A 22,340-nucleotide genomic window follows, 5' to 3' on the forward strand; every position below is an offset into this window, starting at 1 on the left:
CCCTCTAAACTTCAACTCAAAGACATAAATTTCTGTCTCATCCTTCGATATCTCATTAGAAGAAAAAATTAATTAAAATCCAACACAAAAATTTACTGATAAACGTGACAATCTTAACATTTCTGTCGTTATCTTCCCTTTTTTTAATGTAACAATATACCATTAACATCTGCATACAGTACAAAGTACATGTCTCACATTGAACTTGATTCTCAAGAACATGTTCAACGTTCGAATAATTCCATAAATGATGCTAGCTACTGACAAATAGGATAATGAAGGAAAGATATCAACTGTCTCTTTTAAGCCAACATATCGCAAATTCTGTGGTTGATAGAATGACATTTCAACAAAAACAATTTCTTAAGAAGTGGAATATTGACTGACGTTTTTCATACAAATTATTCGAATATATTCAATATTAAACTCCGGAAAACAATACAAAATACCGGTAAGAGCATAGCAAACATGGACCTTTAAAACATCAGAGGTGGGATCTTGTGCCACGGAGGAGTGAGCATCCCCTGCTGACCGATCACACCACCATGTGCTCCTTGTCATGATCGGAAAATAACGGAAAAATTCGTAGTCAATTCCGTGTATAGATAATGGACTATTCAATATTTTTGCACCGAATTGTCTCGGGATTTTTATTAATTTTATTTAAAATACGCCACGAAATAGATCTAAATCCTCCATATTGACTCAAATATGAAAATTAAGCTAGTAAACCTACTCAGGTTTAAAATGAATGCTTGTAAAACCTCTTTTACTTGCATTTACCATGTAAGGTGAGAAGAATATTTTTATATATCAATGAAGAAAAAATTAGGAGTTTAATAACATTGTGTTGTGATTTAGGAATGTGTTTATCCCTGAATCTTCAATCCTGTAACAAACAGCTCTGTTTGTTAATTTCATTTTATTCCCGGCCAAAATTGGAATAGAAAATTCAATCTGTTAAAATACCATTCAGATCAAGGATTCTAGTCCCAATTTAGCCATTTATCATGAATGTTTATTCTTTAGAGTTAAACCCCAGAGATAAAATAATAGACTGCGACTACAACTGTAGATTAAGATCTGTTAACTGTTTCTTGTACAGTTAACAGTTTGAAGATTTGATAGGAAATTTCTGGAAAAAAAACATTTGCACTAAATTGTAAGATAAGTTGAGAAAGATTATCATAAAAACCAAGAGAAGAGTTAAGATCAAACAATATGAAAAAAAAATCAATTCAATTTATGAAATGTAGCTTTGACCTATTGACATTTTATGTAAAAAAAAATATGATTAAAAATAAAATATTTTATGAGAATCTTAATCCAGATATCAACCAAAGCTACATTTCTTAATCCATCCCTAAAGATTACACTTAGAGGATATTGATTAAGCAATTGTACCCGCACTATTGCTGTAATTAAAGTATGAAAAATCTTTTCACTCAGGATTTATTTTCGATATCCACCTAAAAAGTAAACCCTTCATTGCAATAGATCTCTGTTTCTATTCAGTAGGAAACAATGAACATTCTGAAAGGAATCATAGGCAAGAGTAAACGATAAAATTTCAATGGTGGATTAATTGCTTAATCTTCTTGAAAATGTTCAATCAACTTAATATATAAAATAGGTATAAATTTACATGACAAAATATGGAAAAGTCAAATAAAATATTTGAAATTTTCGTAATTCTTTCATTATAAGTGGAAATTTTAGCGAGACGCAAATTTAGTGATTTGTCTTTAAAAATTTTAATTTTTAGCGAGAAGTATTTTTAGCGATATTAAAAAGCTCACTAAAGAGGACATTACAATGAAAACGCAGTTAATTTTCAGCAATATTCAATTTAAGCGATCTCAGCACCCTCGCTAATAATGCCAAAATTAAATCCTCGCTAAAAATTGTGCTTGCACGGTATTTCCTATGATATATAGTCGGCTGTCACATAGAACTTTTGCATATGCGTAAACATTTTTTCACTTGGAATGACTTGGGCATAATCTGTCTTTTAAATCACCTCTAATGTCTTATTTAGATTACCAACAAAAGGTTTCGTTCATGTTATTTTTGAATTGGAAATAAACCTATATGCAACAAGCTCATGCATGATTTACCGTAATATGCACAGCACTGTACATTGTTTATGACATGCCAAATTAGATTAAACCATTTCTACATGTTCAGTCACAATTTGATGGTCTTAATCAGCATTGTCTGTGTTCATGTGTTGCTACAATCCATCTGGAATTATTTCAACGGAACCTTGAGTCACCTTTCAGTGAACTTTGAGTCAGTAAAATTTGAGTCACCTTTCAATTAACTAAATGGTAGAGTTTGATCCTTGTATATCTTTTATTGTATTTGATTTTATATGAAACAATTTTGCTAAGAATAATAGGGAGAAATGTAAAAGAGATACGACTAAAGTAACGTTACCTATTAAAACTCAATTGAAACAATGCAAATCTTAAGTAGAGTAAACAGGGACCTCTAAAGTATTAGAGGTTGGGATTAACCCGCTGTTTGCTTCTTTTGATGATAGGGCAAATGGAATAAAACCGTACATATTTTAGTACATAAAAATGGTCTAGCAATTGCTAAGAAAAACTGCCAGTCAGCCATTGGTTTAATAATAGATTGTATTTGCTGACAAGACCATTGTATCGAACAAAGAACTTGCAAAATGATGACTTTATATTAGACTGTCGATATCCTTGATTCATTAACATGTTTGTCAATAGCTTGTCTCGCTTTGAAAATTTTCGCGCAAAGAGAATCTTGTTACGTATCAAATCAACTGAAAGACAAAATTCCCATATGCAGGTTGTATTTCCTTTCTTTACTTCAGAGCGGAAAGTACAAGGCTACATACTTATGAGAGGATAGAGGAGTCCAGAGTAAATATCAATAGCACCACACTTGCTTTATACTAAAATGTACACTGAAAATTGAATCAATCCCTCAAGGATTTGCTTGGCAAATTATATATTTTCAGTGAAAGGTGGTTTTTTTTTTTTCTTGTGGTATCGAAAGGCTAGTTAATCTTTGTATAAACTTTTTTTAGACAAAATTATATTGAAAAACATATTCTAAAAAAGAAAGCAAACAAGAAATATCTTGGGTACAGATTTTTCGATCGATTCTTTTTTAACGATTTTTTTATATAGATATCGAACTCTGATTTTTTTTCTCAGAAAAGATATTATTTACAATGATAAAATTTCCGATTGAAAGAAAAAACTTTGTCTTCAACTAAAAGGCAAATAAAAGCTCGAATTTACATTACCATTTTTCATATCAGCAAAATTCTGAGTGGAATTTAAATTATTGGGTTATTTACAAATCAGTAAGAAGAACAATAGTCTATTATTTTACCTAATAGCTCGATAAACAAATATACATATTTTACAGCTATCTCACTGTTTTCATTTAATGGATGTATATATTATTAACTTGAACGAAATTTTTACAAGAACTTTGACAGAAGAGTTTTAAAAATTTACAAGCTAGGTTTATTTTCCACGAGGCGATTTTTGATTATAAACAGTCAGAAATTTAACTCACTGCAATGTTAACAAAATATTTCCTTTCATTCACGATTTTTAATTTGCTGTGTAAAATGGCGATTCCAGGCACATTTCATGAAAACAATGCTATAATTTTCAACGAGAATCTAACAGATTCATGCCAAACTCGCTCAAACATAGAGAGCGAAATTATTTGCTTTCACCAGTGCGTGAAAAACCAGAAGTCTTTATATATGTTCAGTCATAACAGGTTCAATAAGCGTTGTATGTGCTGCAATGCTGTTCCTGGAAGTATTCTTAATATAAACGGTACAGAGTGGAATACATTCAAGCCTTGTAAGTCAATATCTTTTTTTGTGCTTTTGTGCTAAAAATCAAAGAATCGGCGTTCTTATAATCAAAGTTACTTATTATTATTCACTGTATCGTATTGATGTTAAATACAAGCTGATTAACGTTTTTGGTTGATAAAATTTGAAATAGGATATGAAATAATCAAAATGAATGAATTCTTTTTAAAAGTTTCAAAACTCACAATATAAAATATATATATTTTTTGAGAAATAAATAAAAGACCATGTGTATATTTGCTATTTAATATTGTTAAGTAATACTGTCTTTAGTATATATATTTATTATTCGATATTTTTATTTGTAAGGATGGAACTATTTTATTATGCTCAGAACATTATCATTCATCTTGTCCTGTGTTTGGAATGTGTAGCTAGCTAACGATTGAAACATTTTCCCGAAAAATTGACGTAGATTTTTTTTATTGTAAATTTGATTTTAAAGTAAAAATGATAACAGCCAAACGTATGCAAATGCATATTGCATTTTTGTGTCGCAGAACCGTCTTTAAACGGTTGAACAAAGATAACCATAGCCAAAAATGGCATACATTGTATCTATTTAAAATGTTTCTATTTACAACATGGTTTACTGAAATTATAATAAACAAAACAAACAAAAAATAGCAAACAAACAAAAAACAAACAGACAAACAAAAAAAACTTACAAACAAAACCAAAACGACACCAAAACAAAACCAAAAAAGATCCAAAAACAAAAAACAGGAAAAAGAATAATAATATTTAAAACTTTCTGATGAAAAACTGTATCAAAATACCTAGGCCTAGGGAAAAAATATCGACGATTTATGGCTCATGATGGTTTCTTTCTAGCCCCCTGCCCAACAGGGTACGTTACATACGTGTATACTCATCTCGAGGTTTGTCTCAAGTATGTGTCAGTGAGGATGGGGTACTGGGAGGCTGTCAACAAGTGTATATTGGATGGCGGCGATCTGATTCGAATAGATTCTGTAGAGAAATGCGATATATTTAAAGAATACATCGGTATGTATAAGTTCTATTTTCAATGTTTAACGTTTTTCGGATATGAGATACATTTCTATTGACATTTGTCTTTATATGCACCCTATTTATCATTTAGCATAACTTTTCTAATTAATTTCAACACTTTTTGCACAAGTATGTTTTTCTTCTGCATCTGAAATGGGACATCCAAAACAAAAGATACTTTATACAAAGATAGTTCCTTATAGTTAATTATAGTTTAGTAAAGTAACATTTTTGTTAATCAAAGTATTTTACATTATCTTTAAGATTGCTTTGTTTTATATTCTCCAATTCGTACAATCATGGTCATTTTTTTTTATTTAATGGATTTATTTCATTTATAGTCACATACCTCTAAATTTAGCACCACTGTCATGAAGTTTAAAAAATTTAAACTTTGAAATCTCAAAACATATTCTAGAGTAAAGTTATATAGGGAATCAAATTATGAAACAAATGAGACAATTATCAGCTGAAGTGGTCAAGAAATTGATTTCTGACAATAACTTCAAATGGTATCATATATTATGGGACACCCTGTACTATTAGTTACACAGTCAGTTAGTGACCTAATACGGATTCATACAGGGTGTGAATTGGAAATCCGTATTGGGCGAGGCGAAACCGAGTCCCAATACGGATTTCCAATTCACACCCTGTATGAATCCGTATTAGGTCACTAACTGACTGTGTTACGAATTTATCCCGCTGAAGACCTTTTTCAATATAAAAAAAAATATTTGTGCATATTATGAAAATATTACGTTTTAATCCAATAACAAACAACATTAAATATCGTTACGGTAACAAGAAATTTAACTAAACTACCAACGTAAACCGTTTCTTAGCCGCCATTTTTATTTACAATAACAACGCTTCGAACGGAATCGCGCGCCCGATTTTCATATTACGCCTCGACGTAGACGTACAGTGCTGCTATCCCACAAGTTGACATGGGCTGGGATCGGATAGGATTCAGGATTGAGGATTCACGATAGAAACATATAGAAGTTAATCCAATCCTATCCTATCCTATCCTATCCTGTATCCTACAGCCAATCAGATTCGAGCAAAGGTTCATTCATATTTCAGAATAAATTACAAAAACGAAATACGATATAAAATGTCTACAAAAGAAATATTTATAAAATTTCAATAGAAAATAAAACATTTTTTTCTCAAAACACAGATTTACATTATAAACTTCGAGTAACACGGCGTACGATCTAACCGTGAACGATCACCGGAAGATTTGGGAATGTAAACAACGAAGAGTCCAGACATCGAAAGACCGTATTTCTTCAGCTTGTTTGGATGATTTAACCGATTCTTACTTTGAAAAAGTGTTCTAACATGTTTTCTGTTAAATATGCTCTGTTTGTTTGGATAATTCCACAGGAACCGTCAACAGCGGACTTGAATAGATGATGTGCGAGTTCATGTAAGTATACTACACACTGTACACCATGTACACTGTACATGTTTGCATTTTTATACTTATTTATCCCTCAAAACAATGTTCTCTTGTCTTAAAATATAAACATTTTATTCTATTTAATATAAACAAAAATTAGTTGCGGAAAAAAGAAGTAGTGTAGACAGAAGGGGGGATAAAATATTTACAAATACCCCCGTTACTCTGTCATATGATTCAATTAGCTATCAGTGAGCTCTAAGACTAAAACAATCATATGTATTATGCCTTAATCAGTTTATTAATCTTATTATTTCCTTAATTCTTTCATTTCAGTGTAACTTATAATAAATTAATTTAGAATCATCATGACCATTTCTAATGCTACTGCTGAAATGTTTAATAAGCTCACTCAGCAGTGCACTTACATATTGTACATGTATGTATGATGTATTGTGAGTTATGAAACATAAGTTAATCTTTTAATATTCATTATTACAGTGATGGATTTGCCTGCACTCATGCGTCATCATGTGTCATCACGGTATAAAGGATTTTAATCTAAAAAGTATGTATGATTTTATTTTTATCATGTATTTTTAAATGGTCATTCAACTATATAAACATCATTTTCTGCTTTGAGGTGACATGTCTGCAGTTTTTCGGAACAAGTGATTTTCTTCTTTCAAAAATCTTGAGAGTTAAACTGAAAGAAATGTTGAATTTTTCTGGTCATCATGTTCCTGTTACATAGATATTTTCTTCTTCTTTTACATATTCAAATTTCAAGACCAAAAAAAAAAAAACCAAGAAAAAACATTAAATAGATAAATACAAAGAGAAAATAGAGAAAAGTCATTAAAACAAATGTATTCATACTTGTTAGCAAGTTGACAAGATAAAATGAATTATAATGTACAAGTAAATTATCTTAAATAAGATTTTTCTCTTAATTTTATATGACTGAGGTTGCAGTATAAGATTTTATTTTTCATGATTTCTAAATGCATTATTTTTTTTTTGAGAGAGAAAAAGGTGAAATTAAAGCCAATTGTACATGAAATGTGAAAGATAATCACAATCAAAAACATTTTAAATGTGTATGAAATGTGTATGACAAAATTTACAATCTACATGCCTTTAATTATGTGATTTTTTTTCAGGAAACCCTGCAGATTTGCAGCTGTGCAGAATGCAGTTCATGCCATATGCTGTTAGAGTAAATGATGAAAGATGTTCAAACCAGTGTCAAAGATTCCTTAGACTGAAATCATGGTGCTTTAATTAAGGAGATCAGTGTATGTTTTCTGTGCATTGTTGACATTTGTGGAACTGTTCAGTTTATGACCATCTCTCTGACAATAACTCTGACATTTGAATTTCAATTTGAGCGTCGAATAAGAAAGTCAAATTAAATGCATGTAAAACATTATACCACGGTTATAAAAACATTGATAAACTTAAATTTAAACAACGTTCATGTACATGTATCTGTGATCTTTGAATTAAAATTCATAAATGCGGTGTACATGGATACTTTTAATGACTTTGTCTCATGGTAATGGAATATTCAATTGTTAAACATTGTTGAGGAACCACCTTGAATAAAAATATTGTGTACTTGATAAAGTTTTTTTTCTCATTTCAACACTGATAATTTTAAGATCAAATGTCAAGGTCAAATAAAAGGTTTACTCAAGAATGTGTTATACATACTGTGAATTCTTATGCATGTTTATAAGATCTAAGGAACATGTGTGGAGCATTTTAATATTTTTCAATCAGACACTGATTAAGATTCAAGATCCAATACCAAGGTCAAATACAAACTTGCTTTACTCAAGAATGAGTTATAAATACTGTAAATACTGTGAATTCTGAATTTCTCTAGCATGTTTTCTAAGATCTTAGGAACATGTGTGACCTCACTGCAATATTTATTTATATTATACTTTCATGTAAATTACTTGAATCTGACTCTTCGAGAAACATTTGATAAAAAACACTACTACCTGCTGATAATGAAGCCATGCCCTCCTGCGTAGCAACAGTCAACATTGCTTGACGACGGGTGGTATTACAAAGTATAGTGACTGCGCGAAATTTATGCGCACACGGTTCACTGTAATATGTATTTGTATAAAACATTCAGTATAATATAATAAATATTGCATGTAGTTGATTGTAACATTAAAAATTTTCACCCCTCGAAAACCATTGTCAACCTCGGCTGCGCCTCGGTTGACAATGTTACACTCAACTACATGCAATATTTATATACTGTCAATCTGTCAACCAATATCAAATTTAGAAAATATATTCTATTAAACATAGATTATTACCTTTTCACACATAAAACAAAATAGGAAATTGAAATAATTTGTACGGCACTGAGCTGACCATAAAGTGAGAAGAAACTGAAGTTAAATGGAAAAAAAAAACATTTCGATCATCTTGAATTTTATTTAGCAACTATATATTTTGCATGTTTGAAAAATATCACATACGACAGATGATGAACTGAAATTTTAAAAAAGAATAAATTATGAAATTAAATTAAAAAAATCATACATTTAATATTTGATATTATAAGACAATTTCACATTTAAAATGTTTAATATGTGAAAGTCAAAATATTCTAGATCTACATTTTGACTTTGTCTGTTTGGTTTATTGTCTAGTCAGATCTTCTTTTTGAGAATTGCATACAGAAAAACCTGTTATGCAGGCACAGTTAGACTATAGATACATGTACATGCATGTTATTTTCATGGTGTTCAGTTTAGAAAAAAAAAATACATGAAACATATACTTAAACATTTTTACCGTATAGGCCTATGATTTTTAAAATTAATTAATCATAATACGCCGGACGCAAGTCGCGATCCCGGGTCTCCCGATCATTGTTAGTAGGAAAATTAAAACACTAAGTATATTTTTTTTCTTTAATTCTTCTGGTAGCCCAATTTCTTTACATATGTTCGTAAAATCAGTACTTGTCCACGTGTAATTACGACCTGTTTGTTAACATTTATTTTTAACATGGCCATGATAATCGTAAATTTAATTTGTGCGGCGAGTCGGGAATTATGGAATGCCGATCTCGATTATTTTTTTTTCCATTAAAATCTATAACATTTAAATGAATACCATAACTATGTCTGATTTTTTTCCTGATAATTCCTTTTTTTCGTTTTGTCAAATTAATTCCTAAATATTAAAAAACTGAGAGTTGCAGGATAGGATAGGATAGGATTAGAGTGAATTCACAGGATAGGATTGTGGATGCAGGATTCACGATAGGATAGGATAGAATTGTCAACTTATAGGATAACAGCACTGTAATACGGAAACGGAGACGTAATACGGAAAATTTCAGGGCGTCACGTGATTCGCTTTTATCCAATCAGTAATCGACAAATTTGTCTAAAGCGGGATAAAGTGTAATATTTGTATAGGGATAGAACGTACAATCATCAACCGATCAATTCAGCAGAATTGTGATCCTAAAACAGTTTAAACATAAATTTAAAGATCAATAAAATGAGAAAATAAAGAATAGTTATCATTCTAAAAAAATGCCAAATAAACAATTCAATTTCTGAGAACTATGAAAAGAGATTTGGATCAAGTATCATGGAAGAGTAAGCATCTCCTGTCATTTTTTCTTGATATTGGGTAAACTGAAAAAAAAATCATAGACAACTCAGTATTATTGCTAAATGATTTTTCTATTATTTTACATCCATTCCGGATATCTTTCATTATATGTTAGCGAATGGCATCAAATTTATAATCATTATTCGTTACTCATAGCAATTGAACAATGATTAATAATTTTCTTGAGAAGGCCTTCAGTGACACGAGACTTGAAGTTTTAAGTTCTTATACGATAGATTCGTTTTTCCCTCACGTATGGTGCCGTGAGATTGAAGGGTCTACTAGTTACATTTAAGTTAGTTCTTTCACAGGGCGGCGTAGAAAATTGAAAATAGATCTCCGGAACATGTAGCGAGTGTCGTGCTTCTAGGCTACTATGACCCGTCATCCAATGCAGAAATAAATGTCGGACAATTTGTATGAAAGACGCCTTTCTACATTTGATCTAAGGACAGTTACGTAAAAATTAGCTTGTATTTGCAAACTTAAAGCATTGCTAAATTTCAGCGTAAAATACAAATCTTCAAAAATATACACATAAATTTATATTCAATATAATTCATTTTTATTTTTGACAAAAACTTGGAAACAAAAATATGGATATAGCAGGCTTGGGGCGAATTACATTGTAAAGTAATGCATTGTTGCAACCACTATTGAAATAACGACCACTATTGAAATAATTATATCAGTAGTGGTTGAGAGTGCATTTTAATAGCAAACATAGTTAGTAACCACTATTGAAATACGACCAATATTGAAATAATTATATCAATATAGGTTGAGACTGCATTTCAATAGCAAACATAGTAACCACTATTGAAATACAACCACTATTGATATAATCATATCAAAATTGGTTGAGAGTGCATTTCAATAACAAACATAGTTAGTTACCACTATTGAAATACAACCACTATTGAAATAATTCTATCAAAAGTGGTTGAGAGCGTATTTCAAAACAAGCATAGGTTATAACCACTATTGAAATACGACCGCTTTATAAATATTTATTTCAATGGTGAGAGAGAATGCATTTCAATATAATAACCATAGGTTTCAACCACTGTTGAAATCGTAGCACTATTGAAATAATTATCTAATAGTGGGGAAGAGTGCATTTCAATGTGATAGATGTAACAATAGGTTTCAACCAATATTGAAATACGACCAGTATTGAAAGAAAAGTTTCACCGCGTAATTTTTAATTTTTTATCCAAATTTCACAAAAATCGGATTTGGGGTGAAAAATATATAGATTAATGATTAAAGTGTATAAATTAATAAGGATGGTTTTAGTTTTAGCAGATTTTTGAATATCAAAAAACGGTTACAATTTCTTTATATTCTAGAAATTTATTATTTGCATCATTTTCAATGAAATCAGACGAAAAAATATATACCAATCCAGGCATCAATATTTTGTTTGAATCATCTGTCCTTAAATGAAGATTTAGATAGTTATTGAAATGATAATTTCAAAAGTGATTTAAATAATTATTTTTTTGATATTTGATAGATAATACTTACTAAAGTATTAAGCAAAACTAAAACCACAATTTAATTCATATTGAAATCTTTATTTCAAAAGAGAAAATTATTTCAATAGTGGTTGCAACCTATGTATGTTATTGAAATGAATCTCACCCACTATTGAAATAATTATTTCAATAGTGGTCGTATTTCAATAGCGGTTATTATCTATGTTTGTTCTTGAAATACGCTCTCAACCACTATTGATAGAATTATTTCAATAGTGGTTGTATTTCAATAGTGGTTACTAACTATGTTTGCTATTGAAATGCACTTTCAACCACTATTGATACAAGTATTTCAATAGTGGTCGTTATTTCAATAGTGGTTGCAACAATGCATTACATCACCATTACTTCAACAATTAGGCATTAAATTACTATTACCATTACACTATTTTTTGAAAGTAATGCATTACATTACCATTCCTTAAGTAAAGTAATGCATTACTATTACCATTACTTTTGGAGGATTTTAAAAAAGAAATACAAAACTGTGCATTTTTTTCGTAAGCATGCATCCACCCCCCTCAAAACTAAACATGGTTAATGATAATTCAAATTTGATTTCAAGTACTTGAATATATTACACTGTCAATAACTTACATTCATAAGGAGTTCAAACTTTTAAATTGTCAGTAATATAAAACATGTACAATATTTTTGTGTAACTATTGATGCCATAAAGCAATTTAACTTTTGGGGCACTTTAACCCCTGCCCAAAATATCTTATAATAAAGCATAGGCTGTTTTGATCTAGTGCCTTATGAAAAAAATAAATGCATTGGCAAACTTGTAAAAAAGGTAGATAGTTTGTACATTTTGCTCCGCTAAGCAGAGAATGCCTGCATGTCTTCTATTTTCTTTGGTACAATAGGTTTTTCATGGTCAGTTCAAGCTAGACCAGCTCAATTTATGTTTTATAAACACTGTATGAAAAAAGGGACTGGTAATTTGGAGCACTTCTCCAAACAATGCACTGTTTAATTGTTACATAACCCAGAGGCATAGTGTGTTTTGATGACACTCTAGCTATTCAAATGGTGGCAATTATCAGTTTACAGTGGACAGTAATTTAATAAGTAATAATAACTCTGAAATCAAATCTTACTTAAGATAAGTTTGATAACTTAAAATGTAAGGTAAGTGTACTTTCAACAGAATATAAAGTGTATTTAAAAACATTCAGAAATTTTTTTTAAATGGGTTAACTTTTTTCATTCATATTTATCATTTGCAACAAAAAAATAGATAAAAAATAAAATAAAATAAATAAATGAATAACCTTAGCAATAATTTCCATGTCCATTTTGATTTCTTAAAATAGGTATACATACAAAATAATGCTTTGTAATGCTATGTAATGCAAGCATTACATTCAATTTTATGAAGTAATGCATTACATTACCATTACATTTAATGCAAATTTTTTGACATTACACATTACTAGCATCACTTTGATTTTTTGTAATGCATTGCAATGCATTACCATTACAATTAGCATTACCCTAAGCCTGGGATATAGTATACGTGATCTAAAGGGAAATTATGAATTTATCGTTTTTATCGAGCTTTATTCAGAAATAAGACAAATTTAACTTTACCAGCGTAGATGAGTTAAGTACATTGTAAACAATATTGAACAAACTTTCTAGTTAAATCATCATAGTGAGAAAGTTTTCTTTTGTCTTAAAACGTCTTACAATAAACTATCTTTAATATTCTGAGCATGGGGGAGTGGTAAATATTGAGACGTAGAATTCCCCTCGTTTATTAGAATAGGTATGTGTAGCTTCATACATGGAAATAAAGCGGTTAAAACCAGAAAAAAAAACTATAAAAAAAACTCCTACATTATTCAATATGTATGCTAGTATATTAATTTTTAAATTATTTTAACACCTTCTACGTCTTTTTGTTCCAGGACAACTGACACTGAGTGGTAAAACAGAGATCTGGGTGCAGGGAATGGAGGAAAATAATCAATGGAAATTTCACGACGGCACCTTGATGTCTCGTATTTGTCTCGCTGGCGAGACTAACGGCGAGAGTGAAATTCACATGAGAGCCAATAGTCATTACGATTACACATGTCATGATGCGTCTGCATCCGATGAGTTTCATTACATGTGTGAAATATATCGTTTATTTACTCATTTCCATTAAGGTACACTGGGTTTTGCTCTTCGTGTCCCTAGCAAAACCAACTTTAGTGAGTTAGCAAACAGATAAAAAAAACTTTCTTGCAATGACACAATCTCAATCTCTGAATTTGATTATATATTATATTATATGAAATTAACTTTAAAATTGTCTGTTCCTTAATCCAATGTAATTTTAACGAAATATATGATAACGTTTACTGCAAACCGTAAAAACCCAGTTTTATTCTTATTAATACTTTATCTAAATTATTTAGATGTAATCCATTACATGCAATTTGAACCTTTGTTTCTTTTAATTGTATTTACTACGTCCTTTGTTGGGTTTGTTTGTTAGATTGGTTTTAAGCAACCCACTTGCTTTTAAAGGACATTTAAAACAGTTGAATGTTATCATTATATCATCGTCATGGATACCACTTTAGAGATAACGTTTCTTTAATTTTCATTTACATAACATGAAAATTAAACAATTTTCATATGGCCAAACAGACAGTCTGCACAGTATTCCATTTTGTCCTAAATGAAACGTGATACTGTTTAGTGCCCTTTCAAACACTAAAGATCTTAAAATATTTTATCATCTATTCCTGCTTTAGTTCTAGATATCAATTGTTTAAACAGACAAGAGTTAGAAAAAGATCAAGTACATGTATGGAGGATTTACATTGTTAATACACGATTTGTTTTTAAGTATGCTGGCCTAAATGTTAACTAAGCTTGTGCAAATTATTTGGAATGTTAATTACTCAGAGAGTAAAGTAAAACAATTAGACAATTATAAGAAATCGCTATAATGTTAAAAAAAACCAGTTCGATTTCTTTCTGTTTATCTGTGTTTTGTGATTAAAATCACGATTCAAACCGTGGTGCAGGTGAGCTATGCATTAAAAAACGGATGTCTTTCCAACCTCGTCTTGTCAACAGTGAAACAACATAAGAAGTACTTGTCGATGCTTAAAAATATTTTTGAGGACTCTGCAACCTTATCAGATGCTGAGTTATAAGAATTTATTTATAGGGTTGTATCAAAAATGATTTGCAAGAAGTCGAATGAAAGTGTTTAAGTTGAGGACAGCTATACCTTCTTCATGGATTATTCATTTTGTAGCAACTAATTTATCTGCATTGCCTTACCTGAATTTGTTTTCCCCAACTTTTTTTAGTTTCTTGGCATATTGATCTTGTATTTCACTTTAGATGTGCTTTGTAAATACAGTCCATTTTTGGGGTATTACTGCTATCCGAAAATATATTATTGGACTGTTGATTATTATTCTCGGACGATTACGGGTAATGTTTTAGACTGCAAGAACAATAAGCATGACGTCAAAGCAATGTTTTAATTTAAGGAAATCAGATGTTATTATTGACAGAGATGCATTGATGAAAAAAATAACTCTGCAAAGGTTTTGCTTAAGTTGTTAAAGTTAGTTTACATGTATAAAACATTAAAACACTACCAGTTATTTTCTCTTTATGACTTTAAGAACTTTTAGAGAGGCCTTAAGAATTTTTTTTATTTAAATCAAAGTTGAAATCACGGACACTTCCGTAGAACGCTTTATAATATATCTACTTCTTTTTTCTCATAAAATTGACAATCTCATCCATATCAAAAATCGCTTGCCTTAAAAGAAAAGAGAAATCGATCTATTTATATATCTCTTTCATCCTGCTTTTGAGAGCGCAATTTTCAAATGAATGCTTCTATCAATAAATAATAAAAAATAGATACTATGTATATACAAAGTTCAGAAATATTAATCATCAGAGTAATATTTAAGAGGACTGACGGGTTGTTCGTTAATTTCATCTTATACCATATTTCAAATTTGTTTGTTTGTTTTTTCTTAAAGTACTTTTCAAAGAAAAGTCATTGCAATGTGTCTAGTAGTCTTTTATCGTTTTTTGGCACTTAATACGCTTTTTAAGTTGACAATTCAGAACGCTATTAGTTAGGGAGTTAAAGCTAGCGTCGTTGTTTATCCTACAACGTCATGTGCGCAATTCTATCCTATTCAAGCAGAATTACACTGTTTCTACACCTGTTTGAAGTGTCAACAATGGGCATACATGTTCAGCTACAATGACAAAGACAAGCTGTCTTTGTGTTGTGCTGACTACCCTGGGATTGATGTTATTAGCACAGGATGGAGTACCTATCAGCCGCGTACGTATTGTATATATCAGGCTAGTAAGCATTATATATCATGATTCAGGCTATTCTGTAGATTCCTTATTTTTCGCGAGTACTTTTTATCGCGAAAGGCCTCTTCAACGTCAAATCGCGAGAATAATAATTCGCGAATGGTCGATTGATCCAAAGATTTTACACAGACTTCAGCAGAATAAGAATAAAAGCGAGTAATTTTATTTCGCTTGTTGCCTCTCGAGATTTTACGCGATAATTAATTCCACGTGTATATTAAGAATCTACAGTATATGTTGAAGTAAATATATGTGATTAAGATTTTCATGTATTTCCAAAATTTTAGGAAAGTTTTATTCTGCTAAGGAAATGCGTTGTAACAATCACTTTTTGTATCAGGTTAGCTTTACGCCTGTAACAATGATTTCCTATAGTTCTTTGTCGCTGCAAAAGTCACGTGATTTAAATGGGCTGGGGCAATTCCCGGGTGAGCTGCTGTGTGAGTACATGTTGTAACACGTATATTAGAGGGCATTCGAGTTTACTGCAAGGGCCGTATATCATGCAGTATGCAACGTACAGAACCTTAGTAGTAACAAAGGGCACGGAGAGCAGACTGTGCGTTATGACGTTGGTGAAGAACGAGGACGTTTCTGAGGGTTATCATCGCCCTTCCACAAGTTCTGGGACTACAGCTGCAGAGGCGATCGGACGATTGGTGTACCTAAGTTGAAACTTCTGGTGTTGATCGAGATTCAGATAAGTCGATCTGAAAGGAACTAGAACTTAGTGCTTGTGGTTGTGGCAAACCTAGATATAAAGAACTGTGCAAGTGAACATTACAGGGCAACAATATAAAACATAATCAGATATGATTTTATAAAGAAACATTTAGTCTGTCAGTCTGTCTTTCAAGTTATAAGGTTTATTGATTTTTTTCTTACAACTATATGTGAAACAGAGGTGTGCAAGTGCGTGTGAATGTTAGTGTGATTATTTAAATATATTTTTTCTTTCATTTTGTAAATAAATTTCTATAATTGGAACTGTCTTAAGTGTTATTTGGAGATAGACAGGTTCTCAACTACCGCTCCTACCAAATGTAACGTGGTTGATCCAAATATCTAGGTTTGCCACAGTCACAAGCTCTAAGTTCTAGTTCCTTTCAGATCGATTTATCTGAATATCGATCAACACCAAAAGTTTCAGCTCAGGTACATCAATCGTATGATCGGTTCTGGGGCTGTAGTCCCGGAACTTGTAAGAAGGCGATGATAACCCTCAGAAAGCTTGACTGTATTTGGATCGTAAGCTCACTCAGCTACGTCCTCGTACTTCACCGACGTCATAACGCACGGTCTGCTCTCCATGCCCTTTGTTAGTACTTAGGTTCTGTACGTTGCATACTGCAAAATAAACTGCCCCTGCAGTAAACTCGAATGCCCTCTAATATACGTGTTACAACATGTACTCACACAGCAGCTAATATAGGGACTTGCCCAGCCAACTTAAATCACGTGACTTTTGCAGCGACAAAGAACTATGGGAAATCATTGTTACAGGCCGTAAAGTTAACCTGATACAAAAGTGATTGTCACATACGTTTATGTGACGTTTACTGTTTTTCAGTTCGGAAATATATGTATATACTGAATTTTTCATCACAATTCACACGTTTTACACGTGTTAACTAATTGTGTTATGGTGTGATACTTTATAATATGAATTAAAAATATGAAGAGCTGCATATTTTATTCAATGGGAATATGTTTATTCCGTTAGCACATCATGTGAAGGAACAATACTTGCAAAAAACTATAATGAATAAAAAAAGATTATTTTTTAAGTAAAAAAAAATGATGCACTGTTTTCATTTTCTGAAATGAGTTTCTATATCAAAAATAGTTATTTTTTTTTTATTTTTTCAATTTAAAATTTAAACTTGAAAATTTCCTATATATCAGTCTCGTAAATATTGTACATGTGTATATAAAAGGCTCGGAATAATTATATATACCAGGCTTGAAAGTATTGTTTTAAACAAGTAATATCAGGCTCCTAAGTATTGTATTTATACCTCATCACATTGGCGTTTAAGATAAATAAAATTGATACATGTAAGATTTAAAAGTTTAATAGATATCAGTGTGTTGAGTAATGTAGAAAATAACCTTTCAAATTATGTTAGCTAACTACTCATCAGAATTGTAAATATTCAGTAATAGTAAGTATTAACGATTCATAGTTTTCCATGCTGGTTGCACATCTAGTCATAACCTTAAGAATAACAGTTTTGAAAGCAGTATAAATATCATGAATTCTATAAGTAGCAACAAAAATATGAGTCCAATACAGTTCTGTTTTATCCATGAAAATAGAGATCTTTTCAATTACATTTTGTAACAAAGATCTTTAAAATTTATATCAAATATTCTAAAAATTTTAATGTTCTTTTCTAAAAATTAAAAAAAATAAATTGTTATTCATGAACTCTAATCAATTCCAAACTAATAATACATGTAGTTAAAATTTTCAATGCAGGAATGTTCCAACATTTTGTGATAGATAAATTTAAATAAATTGTGTCATAAATTTTAACTTTTGTAGCAAAATGTCCAACGGGCTATGTTTTATACCACCACACTTATATAGTTTATTTGTCTACTATATGATAAAAATAAAGAAAATGTACACAATTGATGTCATTTTTGCAAACACAAATGGCGGCAATCTCATCAAAATTGATACTAGCGAGAAATACGTATTTTTTCAAATATTATTTGATTTGACTTTTAATTAAATTATGTGTATTGCAATACTAATTTTTTAAAATACTATGAAATATCTTAACCATCTGCCAATTTTAGGAATCAACCTCGTTATAAAAAATGTTTTTAGAACAAGATGTGTTTATGAAACACTGATGCGCCCATTTGGCAACTTATAGCGAAAGCTATTTTTAAATTGAAAGTCACAGTCAAGGTCACAAGTTCATTGTTGGTATCCATTGAAGATTTTGACACAAGGAATATGCATCTGTGAAATATGAAAGCCTCAATATGTTAAAATGGTATAGCAAAGGTTATGGCAATAAAAAAGTAAACGAACAAAAATAAAATCTTTTCTTTGTTAAGCTATATCTGTCACAGATCAAGGTCGAAAAGGTCATTGTACATGAAGTAACTTGGGAATTGAACTTGTATTAAGGGTGGAGTATGCAAAGACACGTAAAAAGGGGTTTAGATCTATTATGGTTCATGTGAAATTCATACGGAGTTAAAGTTTATTAAACAGGAGGTAATTTATTTCCATCGATTATATTATCAGACGAAACAGTCAGCTAAAAACGTATAAACGCCCTGGATCTACTGTCATTCGTGACAAATAATGCAAAAGAACATCTGTAGACCAGATATTTCAAATCATAAGATTTTAAGTTAGATTAAGTTTTAAAAATATATCGATAGTGCAACTCACAATAAAATACAGCATGGTTTTCCGAAAAATACTATACCGTGAAATGTATTAAGTTCAAAACATACAACGCAGCATTGTTAAGGCTAAAAAATGGAGGCAGGGCCTAATTTATACGGGAAAAGTTTACTGTGACGTCACACTAAAATATGACTTTTATGTATCCCTCATAATACCAGAAAATGAAATAATTTGCAACTTAAGCTGCATTAACATAATAAACAACAATAATACTTATCAATGCATTTTAAAAAGTTGCTAGTTAAATCCAATACAGCTGGTTATAAACAAATCACTGATCTCGATGAACTTGTCTATCATGACGTCATTTTGTTAGAAATAACATATTCATGTGCTGTGAGAGGCAGATTAAGGGAAACACTGAAAATGCGTTTTATTATGAAACAGAATGTCATTTACCGATTTTGAATTAGGCTTTTAATGCCAATGTATATCCTTAGTTTAGTGCGATTATTCATTAACTACCGGGAGAATGTATTTAAATAATTTTGTTGCGTTTTTATGTTCAGGTTAGGTAAAATTTTCATCGAGGTGCCTCATTAAATCGTTCTTTTGCAAGGGTATACACTAAATAAATCTTAACCATTTTTTTAAACAGAAATAAAGAATATGTTCCTTAACTTGAAAAGTGCTGCTGCTTTCTTTAAACTGAGAGGGTGACTTTATAAGTACACAAAATATTTGGTAAAAATCAAACATATTTCGACGTGGAGCTATTTACTTGAAATTTTAACTATTAAAACGTAAATTCTATTCAAAGCAGCAGCACTTTCCAAAAAGCACAAAGTATACGGAAAAAATTAATAGCTTGAATTTTTAATTTCAAATAGGGTATGCCCTTGCGATATTGAAATTTGTTAATGACCTACATGTACAATCAGTACACGTACTATGCATTCAGCACGTGACTGTCCATCGATGAGACCAAACTTTATACAGTACGGAGTAGGTTATACTATGCTATTTCCATAAGTATTTAAGTTCTGTGATAATAAAACAACTGAATAAAAATAAATTCAGTTTTTAAAAAAATCCCGTTTTTGCACTTCTATTTTCCGTTGATTTCTCATAGTAAGCCTTAACAGTGCTGCGAATGAAACCTGTCTAATCCGACATGTATGCACTGGGAGACGAATTTTGTGTCGGAATAGACAGTGTGCGGATTGAATAGTGTAAAATAACATTTCAATTAGTAAAATGGAAAACAATTTTACGACGGAATTAACAGTGTGACGGATTACGTAGGTGTCGGATTAGACAGTTTTCACTGTATTACGTAAAACAAATGATGCCCTATGTTTTAGGTCAATATACAGTATTGTTATACCCTTATAAATATCATTCTATAGATTTATTACTTATAAAAAGTCCAACAAAAGAACTGTTTATTACATCGGTTCAACAATTTCGCTATTGACCGGTCTTACATAAGAATTGTTAGACCGCAACGTCACTCGTCTGTTACGACACAAGTAATTAATCATCGTTCAATATCGGAGACGCGAAAATAGACGAAGTTAAGAGCTACAGAGTTGTTGCTAACAGCAAGGTAAGGAAGAAGGGAAGAGTATGTTTCGTGATAAATAATTTTTGTGATACAATATATATATAATTGATTTTGTTCTTTCTCAGCTTGATGTTTTATATTTACTGAAGAAGCCATAATTTTCCATATAAAATAATTGATAATACAGCGTGTATTGATTAAATTGATCAATCTTAAGTGAGCAGTGAAGGGTATAACAAAACAGTTAGAGACTGGGATTCGGCAACATATATTTTGTTGGACCTGATCATGAAGGTGAAAATGTTGCCCGAGGCCGCAGGCCTCGGGCAACATTTTCACCTTCAGGTCCAACAAATCATATGTTGCCCTCATACCCAGTCAATAACTGTATAATACATATACTGCCCTCTTTTTGAGGTCAAAACACAGTAATACATATACATGTACTGCCAACTGTTTTAGGTCAATATACAGTAATACACATACTGCTCTCTATATTTAGGTCAATATACAGGTAATGGCCAGTTCCAGGTTTTGGTTCAAGAAATAGAAGAGAACAACACCCAATGGAGATTCCACGATGGTACACTGATGCCTGGTCACTGTCTTGCTAGTCTGTCTGGCCTTGAGGGCAAAATTCACATGAGGGCCATGAGTAGCCTAGACTTTAAATGTCAAGACGCCTATCCCACGGATAAATATCACTTTATGTGTTAAATAATCGTGTATTTCTTAGTTTCCAGTAAGCTGGGATGTACACCCAATATCACTTTATGTGTGAAATATATCGTGTATTTCCTAATTTCCAGTAAGCGGGGATGTTCATCCAATATCACTACATGTGTGGAAAAAAATGAATAACACGAGAGATCATAATATACAAGAAAGACATTAAAACTCCATTTACACTTCCACCAGAATAAATAATTTTAAAAACTTTAAATACATGGTCTTCATGAATATAAATCTGACCGAAAAGAATTCATTTAAGGAAACAGGATATAATATTCCTTATTCAAGGAATTAAAAATTCAGAAAGTAGATATAATTACCTTATTCCGTATGCTGCAAGAATTTCATTATAAGACAAGCTTAAAATAATATTCCCTCGGGAGGGAAAAACATTGGTCAATAGATACATGCAGATGGGACTTTTTTCTCAGAAAATTTCAGCATCAATGCTGAATTTTCAAAATATATATTCCGGAATGCTTAAAAAATAATTGTTTCCTGGAAGTTAAACTTTTTTAAAGATTTCATAAACGAGTTTAATGAATATCAAATTCAGATATTATCGTATATTTATCATGCAAAAGTTGTTGTGATTTACGCAATATAAATATATGTTATGATGGAATTTTATTGTACTTTTTATATAATCAAATGTTATCTAATTTTCTATTGCATATTCTGCTTTACAAATGCCCTTCTAGACTGCAAAAAATAATATTTGTTTTTTTTTTCAGGATATTTTATTTAAACATTTTATTTTAAAAAATAATCAAAAGTAATATTTTGTTGCTTTG

At 30.9% G+C, this 22,340-nt stretch overlaps 1 long non-coding RNA gene across 1 annotated transcript; it reads left to right on the plus strand.

The window, feature by feature from the left end:
* The first annotated feature begins 6,241 nt into the window (after nucleotides 1–6,241).
* Nucleotides 6,242–7,750, plus strand: LOC134265671 (uncharacterized). Its single transcript, XR_009991802.1, has 3 exons — nucleotides 6,242–6,332; nucleotides 6,807–6,873; nucleotides 7,469–7,750. It is a non-coding gene; the product is annotated as an uncharacterized LOC134265671 (long non-coding RNA).
* Nucleotides 7,751–22,340: the final 14,590 nt, after the last annotated feature.

This window comes from Saccostrea cucullata, unplaced genomic scaffold, assembly GCF_032062105.1.
Source record: "Saccostrea cucullata isolate Sc308-1 unplaced genomic scaffold, CSIRO_AGI_Scuc_v1 ctg1064, whole genome shotgun sequence".
Taxonomy (NCBI): domain Eukaryota; kingdom Metazoa; phylum Mollusca; class Bivalvia; order Ostreida; family Ostreidae; genus Saccostrea; species Saccostrea cuccullata.